Source organism: Bombina bombina, chromosome 1 (genome assembly GCF_027579735.1).
Source record: "Bombina bombina isolate aBomBom1 chromosome 1, aBomBom1.pri, whole genome shotgun sequence".
NCBI classification, from domain to species: Eukaryota; Metazoa; Chordata; class Amphibia; order Anura; family Bombinatoridae; genus Bombina; species Bombina bombina.
Window position 1 is genome coordinate 835,002,766 of NC_069499.1, and position 13,024 is coordinate 835,015,789.

The window sequence follows — 13,024 nt, forward strand, 5'->3', positions numbered from 1 at the left end:
AATAAATTTATTAACCCCTATCCTGCCCCCCCTACACAGCCATAAATATAATAAAATTATTAACCCCTAAACCTAAGTCTAACCCTAACACCCCCTAACTTAAATATTAATTAAATATATCTAAATATTATAACTCTTATTAACTAAATTATTCCTATTTAAAACTAAATACTTACCTTTAAAATAAACCCTAATATAGCTACAATATAAATAATAATTATATTGTAGCTATTTTAGGATTTATTTTTATTTTACAGGCAAATTTCAATTTATTTTAACTAGGTACAATAGCTATTAAATAGTTATTAACTATTTAATAGCTACCTAGTTAAAATAAAGAGAAATTTACCTGTAAAATAAAAACTAAACTAAGTTACACTTACACCTAACACTACACTATCATTAAATAAATTATTCCTATTTAAAACTAAATACATACCTGTAAAATAAACCCTAAGATAGCTACAATGTAATTAATAATTACATTGTAGCTATTTTAGGATTTATATTTATTTTACAGGTAACTTTGTATTTATTTTAGCTAGTTAGAATAGTTATTAAATAGTTATTAACTATTTAATAACTACCTAGCTAAAAGAAATACAAAATTACCTGTAAAATAAATCCTAATCTAAGTTACAATTAAACCTAACACTACACTATTATTAAATTAATTAAATAAATTACCTACAAATAACTACAATTAAATACAATTAAATAAACTAACTAAAGTACAAAAAATAAAAAAAATAAGTTACAAACATTTAAAAAATATTACAATTTTAAGCTATTTACACCTAATCTAAGCCCCCTAATAAAATAACAAAGCCCCCCAAAATAAAAAAATGCCCTACCCTATTCTACATTAAAACGTTAACAGCTCTATTACCTTACCAGCCCTTAAAAGGGCCTTTTGCGGAGCATGCCCCAAAGAATTCAGCTCTTTTGCCTGTAAAAAAAAAATACAACCCCCCCAACATTAAAACCCACCACCCACATACCCCTAATCTAACCCAAACCCCCCTTAAATAAACCTAACACTACCCCCCTGAAGATCATCCTACCTTTAGCCGTCTTCAGCCATCCGACCACCGATGGAACAGAAGAAGACATCCGGAGCGGCAGAAGTCATCATCCAAGGGGCGCTGAAGAAGTCTTCCATCCGATTGAAGTCATCATCCAGGCAGCGTCTTCAATCTTCATCCATCTGGAGCGGAGCCATCTTCAGACGACCCGACGCAGAGCCATTTTCTTCCACCGACGACTGAATGACGAATGACGGTTCCTTTAAGTGATGTCATCCAAGATGGCGTCCCTCGAATTCCGATTGGCTGATAGGAAAAATCTGATTGGCTGACTAAATCAGCCAATCAGATTGAAGTTCAATCCGATTGGCTGATCCTATCAGCCAATCAGATTTAGCTTGCATTCTATTGGCTGTTCCGATCAGCCAATAGAATGCAAGCTCAATCTGATTGGCTGATTGGATCAGCCAATCAGATTTTTCCTACCTTAATTCCGATTGGCTGATAGAGTCCTATCAGCTAATCGGAATTGAGGGACACCATCTTGGATGACATCACTTAAAGGAACCATCATTCGTCGTTCAGTCATCGGTGGAAGAAGATGGCTCCGCGTCGGCTCATCTGAAGATGGCTCCGCTCTGCTCCGGATGGATGAAGATTGAAGACGCCGCCTGGATGATGACTTCAATCGGATAGAAGACTTCTTCAGCGACCCTTGGATGATGACTTCTGCCGCTCCAGATGTCTTCTTCTATTCCATCGGTGGTCGGCTGGCTGAAGACGGCTAAAGGTAGGGAGATCTTCAGGGGGTAGTGTTAGGTTTATTTAAGGGGGGTTTGGGTTAGATTAGGGGTATGTGGGTGGTGTGTTTTAATGTTAGGGGGGTTGTATTTTTTTTTTTACAGGCAAAAGAGCTGAATTCTTTGGGGCATGCCCCGCAAAAGGCCCTTTTAAGGGCTGGTAAGGTAATAGAGCTGTTAACGTTTTAATGTAGAATAGGGTAGGGCATTTTTGGGGGGGTTTGTTATTTTATTAGGGGGCTTAGATTAGGTGTAAGTAGCTTAAAATTGTTGTAATATTTTTGAAATGTTTGTAACTTTTTTTTGTAACATAGCTTTTTTTTTTTTTACTTTAGTTAGTTTCTTTAATTGTAGTTATTTGTAGCTAATTTATTTAATTAATTTAATGATTGTGTAGTGTTAGGTTTAATTGTAACTTAGGTTAGGATTTATTTTACAGGTAATTTTGTATTTCTTTTAGCTAGGTAGTTATTAAATAGTTAACTATTTAATAACTATTCTAACTAGCGAAAATAAATACAATGTTACCTGTAAAATAAATATAAATCCTAAAATAACTACAATGTAATTATTATTATCATTGTAGCTATATTAGGGTTTATTTTACAGGTAAGTATTTAGTTTTAAATAGGAATAATTTAGTTAATGATAGTGTAGTGTTAGGTGTAATTGTAACTTAGGTTAGTTTTTATTTTACAGGTAAATTTCTCTTTATTTTAACTAGGTAGCTATTAAATAGTTAATAACTATTTAATAGCTATTGTACCTAGTTAAAATAAATTGAAAGTTGCCTGTAAAATAAAAATAAATCCTAAAATAGCTACAATATAATTATTATTTATATTTTAGCTATATTAGGGTTTATTTTAAAGGTAAGTATTTAGTTTTAAATAGGATTAATTTAGTTAATAAGAGTTCTAATATTTAGATGTATTTAATTAATATTTAAGTTAGGGGGTGTTAGGGTTAGACTTAGGTTTAGGGATTAATAATTTTATTATAGTTGCGGTGGTGTAGGGGGGCAGGATAGGGGTTTAATAAATTTATTATAGGTGGCGACGGTGTAGGGGGGCAGATTAGGGGTTAATACGTTTAATATAGGTGGTGGCGGGGTCCGGGAGCGGCGGTTTAGTGGTTAAACAATTTAGTTGTGGCGGGGTACAGGATTGGCAGGATAGGGGTTAATAAATTTATTGTAGTCGGCGGTAGTATAGGGGGGGCAGGATAGGGGTTACTAGGTATTATGTAGGTGGCGGCGGGGTCATGGAGTGGCAGTTTAGGGGTTAATCAGTTTACTAGAGTGGTGGTGGGCTCCGGGAGCGGCGGTTTAGGGGTTAATACATTTATAAGAGTTGCAGCGGGGTCTAGTAGAGGCAGTTTAGGGGTTAATAATAAAGTTTAGGGCTCCGGGGGCGCTGGTATAGGGGTAGAACAGTATAGTTAGTGTGGGTGCTTAGTGACAGCTTGTCAATAAAGCTTTAAAAAAGCCGAAGAGCAGCGAGATCGGATGAGTGATAACTATCACAGTCCGCTTCTCATCGCCCTGTACTTGGTGCGCGGCTTTTTGACAGCTTTATTGATAACTTTGGCAAGCGTATTCAGGTCCACGGCGGCAATGGTAGGCGAGCTTAGGCGGGCGTATTGGGGCCGGCAAAGGCAGGTAAGTAGACACGTTGATAACTAGAGGCCTATGTCACAATATAAGGTTATACAGCTAGTTTCACAGTTGTAACATAAGCAGTTGCATAGAAAATAGATTTTCTAAATTTTCACATAAAACAAAATGGCTGCCAGATCATATGATATACAGCCGTCATATTATGCACAATAATTCTCAGCATAGATTTCAATAAACATGGCAAAAATAAAGCATTTTTGTAAAACGTTTTTTGTTTTATTATTAGTTTAAAAATATCGTTAAGCGTTTTTGAACAATTCAGAATGGCTGCCAAAACACATGACCTATTAACTTCTCTTAAACAAATCTGAATGTTAGCCATAATATAACTCTGTAAACAAAATTTCAAGTCTGTGCCATAAGCGGTTTCGGAGAAGATTTTTGTAGTTTTTAAAAACAGCGCATACGAAACAAAATGGCCAACAAACTATGCATTGTATGGCTTTCAAATTGCACATACTAATGCTCACTATAGACCTCTACAATTTGCAAAAGTTTTATGAAAATTTGAAAATGTTTTATTTGACAAAGGCGACTGCGCAGTGCAAATCTTTACTGCAATATTGCCTTTAGGGGTCATGACTATGTGTACTCAAGTGTCTGCTACACTGTAATATTGTTAAATAGTGTAAAGATCATGCATAAAGTGCAAATGCACACAATTAAACAGTGATAAAAAGGTGAATGGTTCATAGCAGCTATGTTGATTATGGAAAATTCGTAGTTTGAACAAACCTGGTAGAGGAGCTTGCAAGGAGCACATGTGGAAAATTGCACTTCATTGCACTTAGCGGTTGCAGAGAAGAAGATGTTTAAAGATTTTCGCACATTTCAAAATGGCAGCTAGATCATGTGACTAAATCAATTCTTTTGAGCAAACTTTATTATAGGTCAGTACAGCAGTACACACAGCAAGTTTAAAAGCTGTAACATAAGCATTTCTGGAGAAGAAGATTTTCAAGTGGTTGTCGAAATTTGTCGCAAAAAGCAATATGGCTGCTAGATCACATGACCTATAAGATTTATGTTGCACATGATTATGCACAGCATAGATCTCTAGCATTGTGCCAAGTTTCATGAGTTTTTGAGTTATGCTGTTGTTTTTATAAGCACTTGAAAAAGTGGCGGAATAATAATAACAACTTCGTTGCATGACCACCTAATAATAATAATCCTGACAATAACAATAGGTTTGCCTGCAACTTCGTTGCTGGCCACCTAAAAACAATTTTCTATGAGATAGTTTGTTCAGGTATAAATCTAGCTATTTCTTGGACATTAACAGATGAACAATAAAAGATTAGCTTTACGGAAATGTGCTTGTTCATGGGTAGCAATGAAATGGTATAAATAAAGTTGGAAAAAACAGACAAAACTGTCTTCATTTGATGGACATTCAGTTTAGATCATTTGATAAGTGAAAATATCCATGACATTAATGACTCTTATTTAACAACAGTCAGATGCTAATTGTGCCGTACTTGACGTGCGTGTTTTTGACAGATAAATGAATGACGACACTACAAGGCCGTTGAATGTAGATTTGCTTTAAAGCGTTATACTCTATAATTCAGACTCTACAGTAGGGTCTGGGAGGTGACCCATATAGTCTGTTCCAATAATAAGTTGGATCAGTTTTAGAACATAGAAAGTGGCTCTCAGAAAGTTTTCTGAGAGCCACTACTTGTGTACTAAGATCGATTCAAAAGAAGAGATGGCAAAGATCCCAGCCGGAGGTGCGCTTGTGGCCGCAAACAGAATAAGAGAAAAAGTCTGTGATAGGCCACACTCTTAATAGATAGGCACCACATTGAGTAGTACAGTCAAATAGAGCAGGCAATATGAGGATCCAGAGCCTCTAGTAGTGGCAACTCACCAGATGCAGCGACACAACCGGAGTGCCGTCCAGTACAGCACAGGACCCACACAGTCACCCGTATGACTCAGAGAGGCATCAGGAAGCGTCCGACGTGGAGACAGGTAACCGGATGAGCCAATCGGCTGAGGCCAAAGAAGGATGCAGTTCGAGTGAAGACTGGAAGCTCAAATAGAAGTGAAAATCCAGGAGCATGGATAGTGTAAAAGTGTATACTTTATTTGTAACACAGTAGCGACGCGTTTCTCAGCAACAATAGTGCTGTTTCATCAGGCTAGATGCACTATCCAAACACTTGCTCCTTATTATAGTGTTAGTTGGCCAATCAGATGCCAGGTCAGTTGCAACACCTTCAATGATATCATCTAACACTCACATATGATGGAGGGCTAGAAAGCAACCAGCTGTCAGTGATGGGAGAACTAACAATCATTAGCTAATATACATAAAGTTATAAGTAAAACATACAGTAGAAATATATATACATATCTAAATAAATAGGAAAAGATACAAAAATATCTAATAAAATAAATTATTTTAAAATTGATAAAAGAGTAAAAAAGTAACCAGACATAGGCCTCTATTTATGAAAGGTCTTGCGGACCTGATCCGACACTGCGGATCAGGTCCGCAAGACCTCGCTGAATGCGGAGAGCAATACGCTCTCCGTATTCAGCATTGTATCAGCAGCTCACAAGAGCTGCTGGTACAATGCCGCCCCCTGCAGACTCACGGCCAATGGGCCGCCAGCAGGGGCGGGGTCAATCAACCTGATTGTACACGATTGGGTTGATTTCTGGAGATTAATGTCCGCCTGCAGGCGGACAGCGTTATGGAGCAGCGGTCTTTGTGACCACTGCTTCATAACTGCTGTTTCTGGCGAGTCTGAAGACTCACCAGAAACACAGGCCGTCAAGCTCCTATCGGAGCTTGACAGATAGGCCCCATAGTATTACAATATAGCTATCCAACTAAAATGGGCCCAAAATCAACTTACTTTGTAGGGTGAAATGAAGGACCCTACAAATGGACACTCTAAAAGAAAGTCCTCCAAATTTTGAAGGACTATACTATATCCTTTAAAGTTTGGAGGACTATCTTTTAGAGCCCAGAAGAATACTCCAAGACGTCTTCTATTATATTCGCTTGAAACAAGACCCCACTGAATCTTTTAAAATCGAACTTAAGAGTCTTATTGATGAGGTCTTCAAGGAAGGGTTGATTCTTAAAAAAGAAAGGGAATTTTTGGTTCCTATAGAACCAAATGTGGCGTTTTACTACCACTTGCCCAAATTACATAAAAACCGCACCTGTCCTCCCGGCTGACCTATTATAGCCGGTATAGGTAGCATCACAGATAATGTGTCTACCTATATAGACCATTTTTTGCAAAAATATGTGCTAGGTTTAGAGTCATATATTTGTGATTTATCAGATCTAATAGAGAAATTTGAAAGTCATTTGATCACACCTGATTGTCTTTGGATAACTTGCGATGTTCAGGCTCTCTATTCTAATATCCAACATCATTTAGGTCTTACTGCCATAGCTCATTATCTTGGAAAAGACCCATATCTTCCTTCTAAACAATGAGATTTTTTATTATCTTTAATATCTTTTATTTTAGGTCACAATTATTTTCTGTTTCAGGACGATTTTTATTTACAGATCAAAGGAACGGCAATGGGTACCAGGTTCGCCCCGAGTTATGCCAATTTATTTATGGGTCTCTTTGAAGAATAATATATCTATGATCCGGCATATGGGGCGAACCTTGTACTCTATGGTCGTTGCCTAGACGACCTGATCTTCATTTGGAAAGGTGACACTACTTCGGCCAATCTTTTTGTTGATCATCTCAATCGTAATGATAGGGGTTTTGCTTTCACTAGTATTATTGACCCCAAGAGAGTCAGTTTTCTTGATCTCAATCTTCAATTCGACAATGGTAAAGTCATTAGTACCACTCATTTTAAATCAGTAGATTGCAATAGTTACCTCGATTTCACTAGTAACCATTACTTACCGTGAAAACGAAATGTCCCTTATGGACAGTTTAAGCGGGTACACCGTAATTGTAGTTCTCTAATAGATTACGATAAACAAAGTGTGATCTTAAAAGAATGATTTCTAGAAAAGAAATATCCCCCACATATCATTGATAAGGGATATAATAGAGCTAGGTCGGATGATAGAAGCAAATATTTTGAAAAAACTATTACGGCTTTAGAGCCAATAGATAAATCTCCCCTGTTCATCACTCAGTTTAATAGTAATCATCAATTAATAAAGAATGTGCTAACCAAATACTGGAGTATTTTAACTAAGGATCCGATTCTAGGCAACCTTATAGGTAATGCACCAAAGGTTGTCAATAAAAGAGCTCCCAATCTCAAAACGATGCTTGCTCCCAGTAAGATTGTCAGGAATAGGAAGAGCTCTACTCCTATCGATCCTAAGACTAGACCTTTAATATATGCCCAGGGTAGCTACAAATGTAATATTAGGAGATGTAAACTATGTGATCATCTATCACATAGGAAGAAGATGTTCAAATCCATTGTCACGGGCCATCAATATTCCATTTTGGGCCACATCTCATGTTCCTCTAAATATGTGGTTTACCTTCTCACCTGTTTCTGTGGGATCCAATATATTGGGCTTACCTGTAGAAGATTGAGCATTAGATGGTCTTAACACCAACGTAACATCAAGAACAATTATAAAAACCATAGTGTCCCGAGACATTGTAATCTTAAACATCCTGGAAAAACTCATTGTTTCACCATAACACCAATAGAATTTGTTCCTAAATCTCACCTCTACAATCGGTTCTTTAGATTAAGACAGAGAGAGACCTATTGGATCCATGTGTTAAAAAGCATGCATCCCAATGGACTCAATCTCAATATTGATCTGGCAGCTTTCAGCTGATTTATAATCTACAACTTATGACTCCTGGCAACCTCAGTTTGTCTGCCGTCTCTAATTTGATTTCGAATAGATTTTAGGTTCTTTTATTATCCACTCTTTTATAAATTTAAGCCATCTATTATTCATATTATTTTAATTTTAGCTCTCAATTTGACTATACCTTTTTATGTGGGTCACTAATATGACCCATTTATGGACTCTCATTATACTTGATCTATACTAATATATAACTCGGCTATCTTAGATTATCTTTTATCTTAGATATATTCTACCTACTACCACACAGTATTAGACAATTCCATCTGCTTTACTGTGTATTACAATATACTTGTGAAGTATAACGACCTACATCCGTATCACTTTTTACTATTCCCTAATATGAGTGTCCATTTGTAGGGTCCTTCATTTCACATTGTTTATCATATATAGATACATGACATGTAAGTTGATTTTGGGCCCATTATAGTTGGATAGCTATATTGTAATACTATGTATGGTTACTTTTTTACTCTTTTATCAATTTTGAAATAATGTATTTTATTAGATATTTTTGTATCTTTTCCTATTTATATAGATATGTATATATATTTCTACTGTATGTTTTACTTATAACTTTATGTATATTAGCTAATGATTGTTAGTTCTCCCATCACTGATGGCTGGTTGCTTTCTAGCCCTCCTTCATATGTGAGTGTCAGATGACATCATTGAAGGTGTTGCAACCGACCTGGCATCTGATTGGCCAACTAACGCTATAATAAGGAGCAAGTGTTTGGATAGTGCATCTAGCCTGGTGAAACAGCACTATTGTTGGTGAGAAACGCGTTGCTGCTGTGTTACAAATAAAGTATACACTTTTACACTATCCGTGCTCCTGGATTTTCACTTCTATTTGAGCTTGCAGTCTTCACTTGAACTGCATCCTTCTTTGGCCTCAGCTGATTGGCTCATCCTGTTACCTTCCTCCACGTCAGACGCTTCCTGACGCTTCTCTGAGTCATACGGGCGACTGTGTCGGTCCCGTGCTGTACTGGACAGCACTCCGGTTGTGCCGCTGCATCTGGTGAGTTGCCACTACTAGAGGCTCTGGGTCCTCATATTGCCTGCTCTATTAGACTGTACTACTCAATGTGGCGCCTCTGTTTTTCCTCCACAGGTCTCCTTTTACTAGTGTAGTAACACTAGTCAGTCAGGTGAAGTGTCATTGTTAGGCTGAGAGTTCTGAGGTTTGTATCGTTTGGAGGTGACGGTCTGCCATTTCCCTCTTTGAGGTCTGAGGATGTAACTGTTGATGTCGAATTTGAGGAGTCAGAGGTTGGAGGGTCTATTTGTAGTTTCTTGCAAAATGTTTACATACGAATCGCTGACCTTTTACAGATGACCATAAGAAAGCATGGGGATCCCTATTTATAGGCTACATATTTTGCACGTAAATGAGAAGTGATATGTTGAAACTCTTTTCGTCGCAGGAGGGTGCGTGGTGCCAGGTATGTGAAGATTTGAATGGAGCGATCTTGAAACTTGTGTTTGTGGGAATATTGTAGGACCTCTTCTTGATTATAGTCTTTGAATCAACTGATAACATCTCTCGGGTTAGAGGTGTCTGGAGGTTTGGCCCTAAAGGACCTGTGGGCATTATCCAGAGAAATAGTACCAAAGAGGTCAGTGAGGTATAGGTGCAACACTGGAGCTAGGACTGATTCTGGAATACTTCAAATTCTGAGGTTGTTTCTACATTCTCTATTTTCTATGTCCTCCAGTTTATCATGTAGCTCCAGTATGGAAGTTTCTTGAACACGTAGAAGTTGTTGTAGGGTACCAATTTTATTTTGGTTGGTTTCTACCTCTTCCTCTATAAAGTGATTTCCTTTCGGAGCTCTGAGATTTTTCCTTAATGCATGATTTTACTTGAATGAGTCCTGTTTAAATGCAAGGTCCTGTTTAGATGGAAGATAATCAAGCAATGATTTGGAGATTTGAACTAGATCTTCTTCTTCCTCCACATCATCATTTGAAAGAGGAGATAAAGGCCTCTTGGGGGAGGATGCAGCTGAATTCTTAGCAGAGGGTGTAGTTTCAGCTAGTTTGAAGAATGAGTTCACCAAAGGGGTGGAGCCTCCTGTATTTTTAACTTGTTTGTATGATTTTACAAGTTTTTTTAGAGACATGTTGGGCTCAGTGTTATAATAAAGATCAAGTATTTTCTGAATATTCAAATTCCCCCCTGAGTAGTATTTTCAGAATATCTTAATAAAGGAGGGATATGCAATATAAAGCCTCATGTTTAGGAATATGACTTTTTCAGAATAATACAAAAGAAGTTCCCAAGGGGTGTTTGTAAAACAGCAAGTGTGTAAGAGCTTCCAAAAAGGAGAGGAAACAGAGAAGTGATGCTTTACATCCTTTTGGAACAAGTGATGCTTTACATTTTTGTGGAACTGTGAAAGCTAAATAACAAGCTTTTCCCCATACTGTTCCCTATGGCTGCATAGTGATTGATCAGGATGCACCGTCTAGTGTAGTAGGGCTTAGCTATGTGTACATTTTAAGTTGCAGCTATATTGGTATACTCATTTTAGAGATATCACTTATCTGTGTCTTTGAGGTGTAACAGGCCTCCACCATGGGTATTTACATTGCAGACCTGAAATTGCCGTCACTGATCTTGCCTCTCTTCAGCAAGTGGGGCTACTGATTTAGATGTAATATAGTTAATCGCAATCTTGTGCCACCGAGAAGGCAGGTATGTGGCTTTTTGATCTCTGTGTGCGATCATCTGCTAAGCCCCAGTTTCATTTGGAGGATGCCATGCGGCTTTGCGGCTCATGCTCCACATGGCTCTCTGGTCCTTAGCAGGGCGCTTGGCAAATTGATCGGATGCAGCCTCTGGTACTCTCTATGCTAATCCCCTCATAAGATGGGTATTTCAGACGGGGAGATAGGTGCAGGGCTGCCATCAGGGTGTAACAGGGGTAACTCCTGCCAGGGGCCCACTGGGCTAGGGGGACCCATGAAGCAAGCACAACTATTATTTAAAAATATATACATATATTTTTAATTTTGGCAGCCACCAGAGAGTGCTACAGCAGAGTGCTACTGAGCATGGGAAATAACATTACAAGGAGTAAAGAATTTGAGAGGATTTCTGAGTGTGCACTAACCACTATGCACAGACAGACTTGGTACTTAAGTTTGTACAGTGTGTGCCTGAGTCAGACGGCAGATAACTTTCATTTGCAGAGAAGGTAGGACTTACTTAGCAAATGTTTTTTATTTCTTTGTGCAATTTCGGATTGTAACTTCAGTGTGGTAGTAGTTGTATGGTGGGGCCAGGGGTCCATAAAAATACATTTTTTAGCAATATGCAGCAGTGTATTTATTATGTGACACTGCTGTATAAATTCTATATTTAAAAACCATGCAGAAATGTTTCCTCCTCAATACACAAATGGTAGGTGCCCTTTTGGCAGATATATGTTTTTTTATTAATATATTTTAATTACATTCCAGTTTACTGCCCCTTTATGCAAGGGCTTTCCAGATACCAGGAGGCATAAAATGTTATACTCTCAGGCTAAGATTCCTCAGTGTTTGAAATGAGATAGGTTAACTTAACATCTTCAGTTTACACTACAGCTAACTTTATTTTGAAATACATACAAACAAGCCTAAATCCTGCATTTAACCAGATCTAATGGTATGAGACTGAATACCACAGCTGACAGATGAGAACATTTGTACACCATATTTGAAGTGGTGTTCTTGGTTGGGGAAAGTGGGGGGCAAAAAACAAACATAAGTCAACATTTCAAAAGTACTTTTCTTCATCTACCCATTCTGACAGATCATTAATGTACAATTTTGAATTCACAGAATTATTTTTGTTTGCACATTTACAAATAGGATTCTTTAAAAAGTAATCTCTTAATTTCTTCTATTTTTTTAATCACGCATGTCACACACTGTTGATTTAGGAGATGGCAATGTGCAGAAATTTTACCTCCTGTGAACACTTCTTTGGGTGTCTGTGTTTATGTCTTTGTGCTTTTGTTTGTGTCTCTGAGTGTGTATGTATTTTTTTCTGTGGGTCTCTCTGTGAGGGTGTGTGTGTATGTCTTTGTGCATTTTTTCGTGAATATCTCTGTGAGGGTGGGTGTCTTTGTGCATTTTCTGTGGATGCCTGTGAAGGTGTGTGCGTATGTCTTTGTGTATTTTCTCTGGATGCCTCTGTGAGGGTGGGTGTGTATGTCTGTGTTTTCTTTGGATGTCTCTGAGGGTGTGTGTGGATATCTTTGTGCATTTTCTGTGGATGTCTGTAAAGGTGTGTGCATATGTCTTTGTGTATTTTCTCTGGATGCCTCTGTGAGGGTGGGTGTGTATGTCTGTGTTTTCTTTGGATGTCTCTGAGGGTGTGTGTGTATGTCTGTGTGTTTTCTATGGGTGTCTCTGTAAGGTTGTGCAATTTCTGTGGGTGTGTGTGTATGTCTTTGTGTGTTTTCTGTGGATGTCTCAGTGAGGGTGTGTGTGTATGTATGTCTTAGTGTGTTTTATGTGGGTGTGTGTATGTCTTTGTGTGCTGTCTCTGTGGGTGTTTCCTTGGGTGTATGTGCAAGTTTGTGTTTGTGTGTGTGTGCGTGTCCATTGGCTGTTCCTTTTTAGGACATTTTGACCTTACTACTGATTATTCACATCTTTCTACAGACTTTGATAC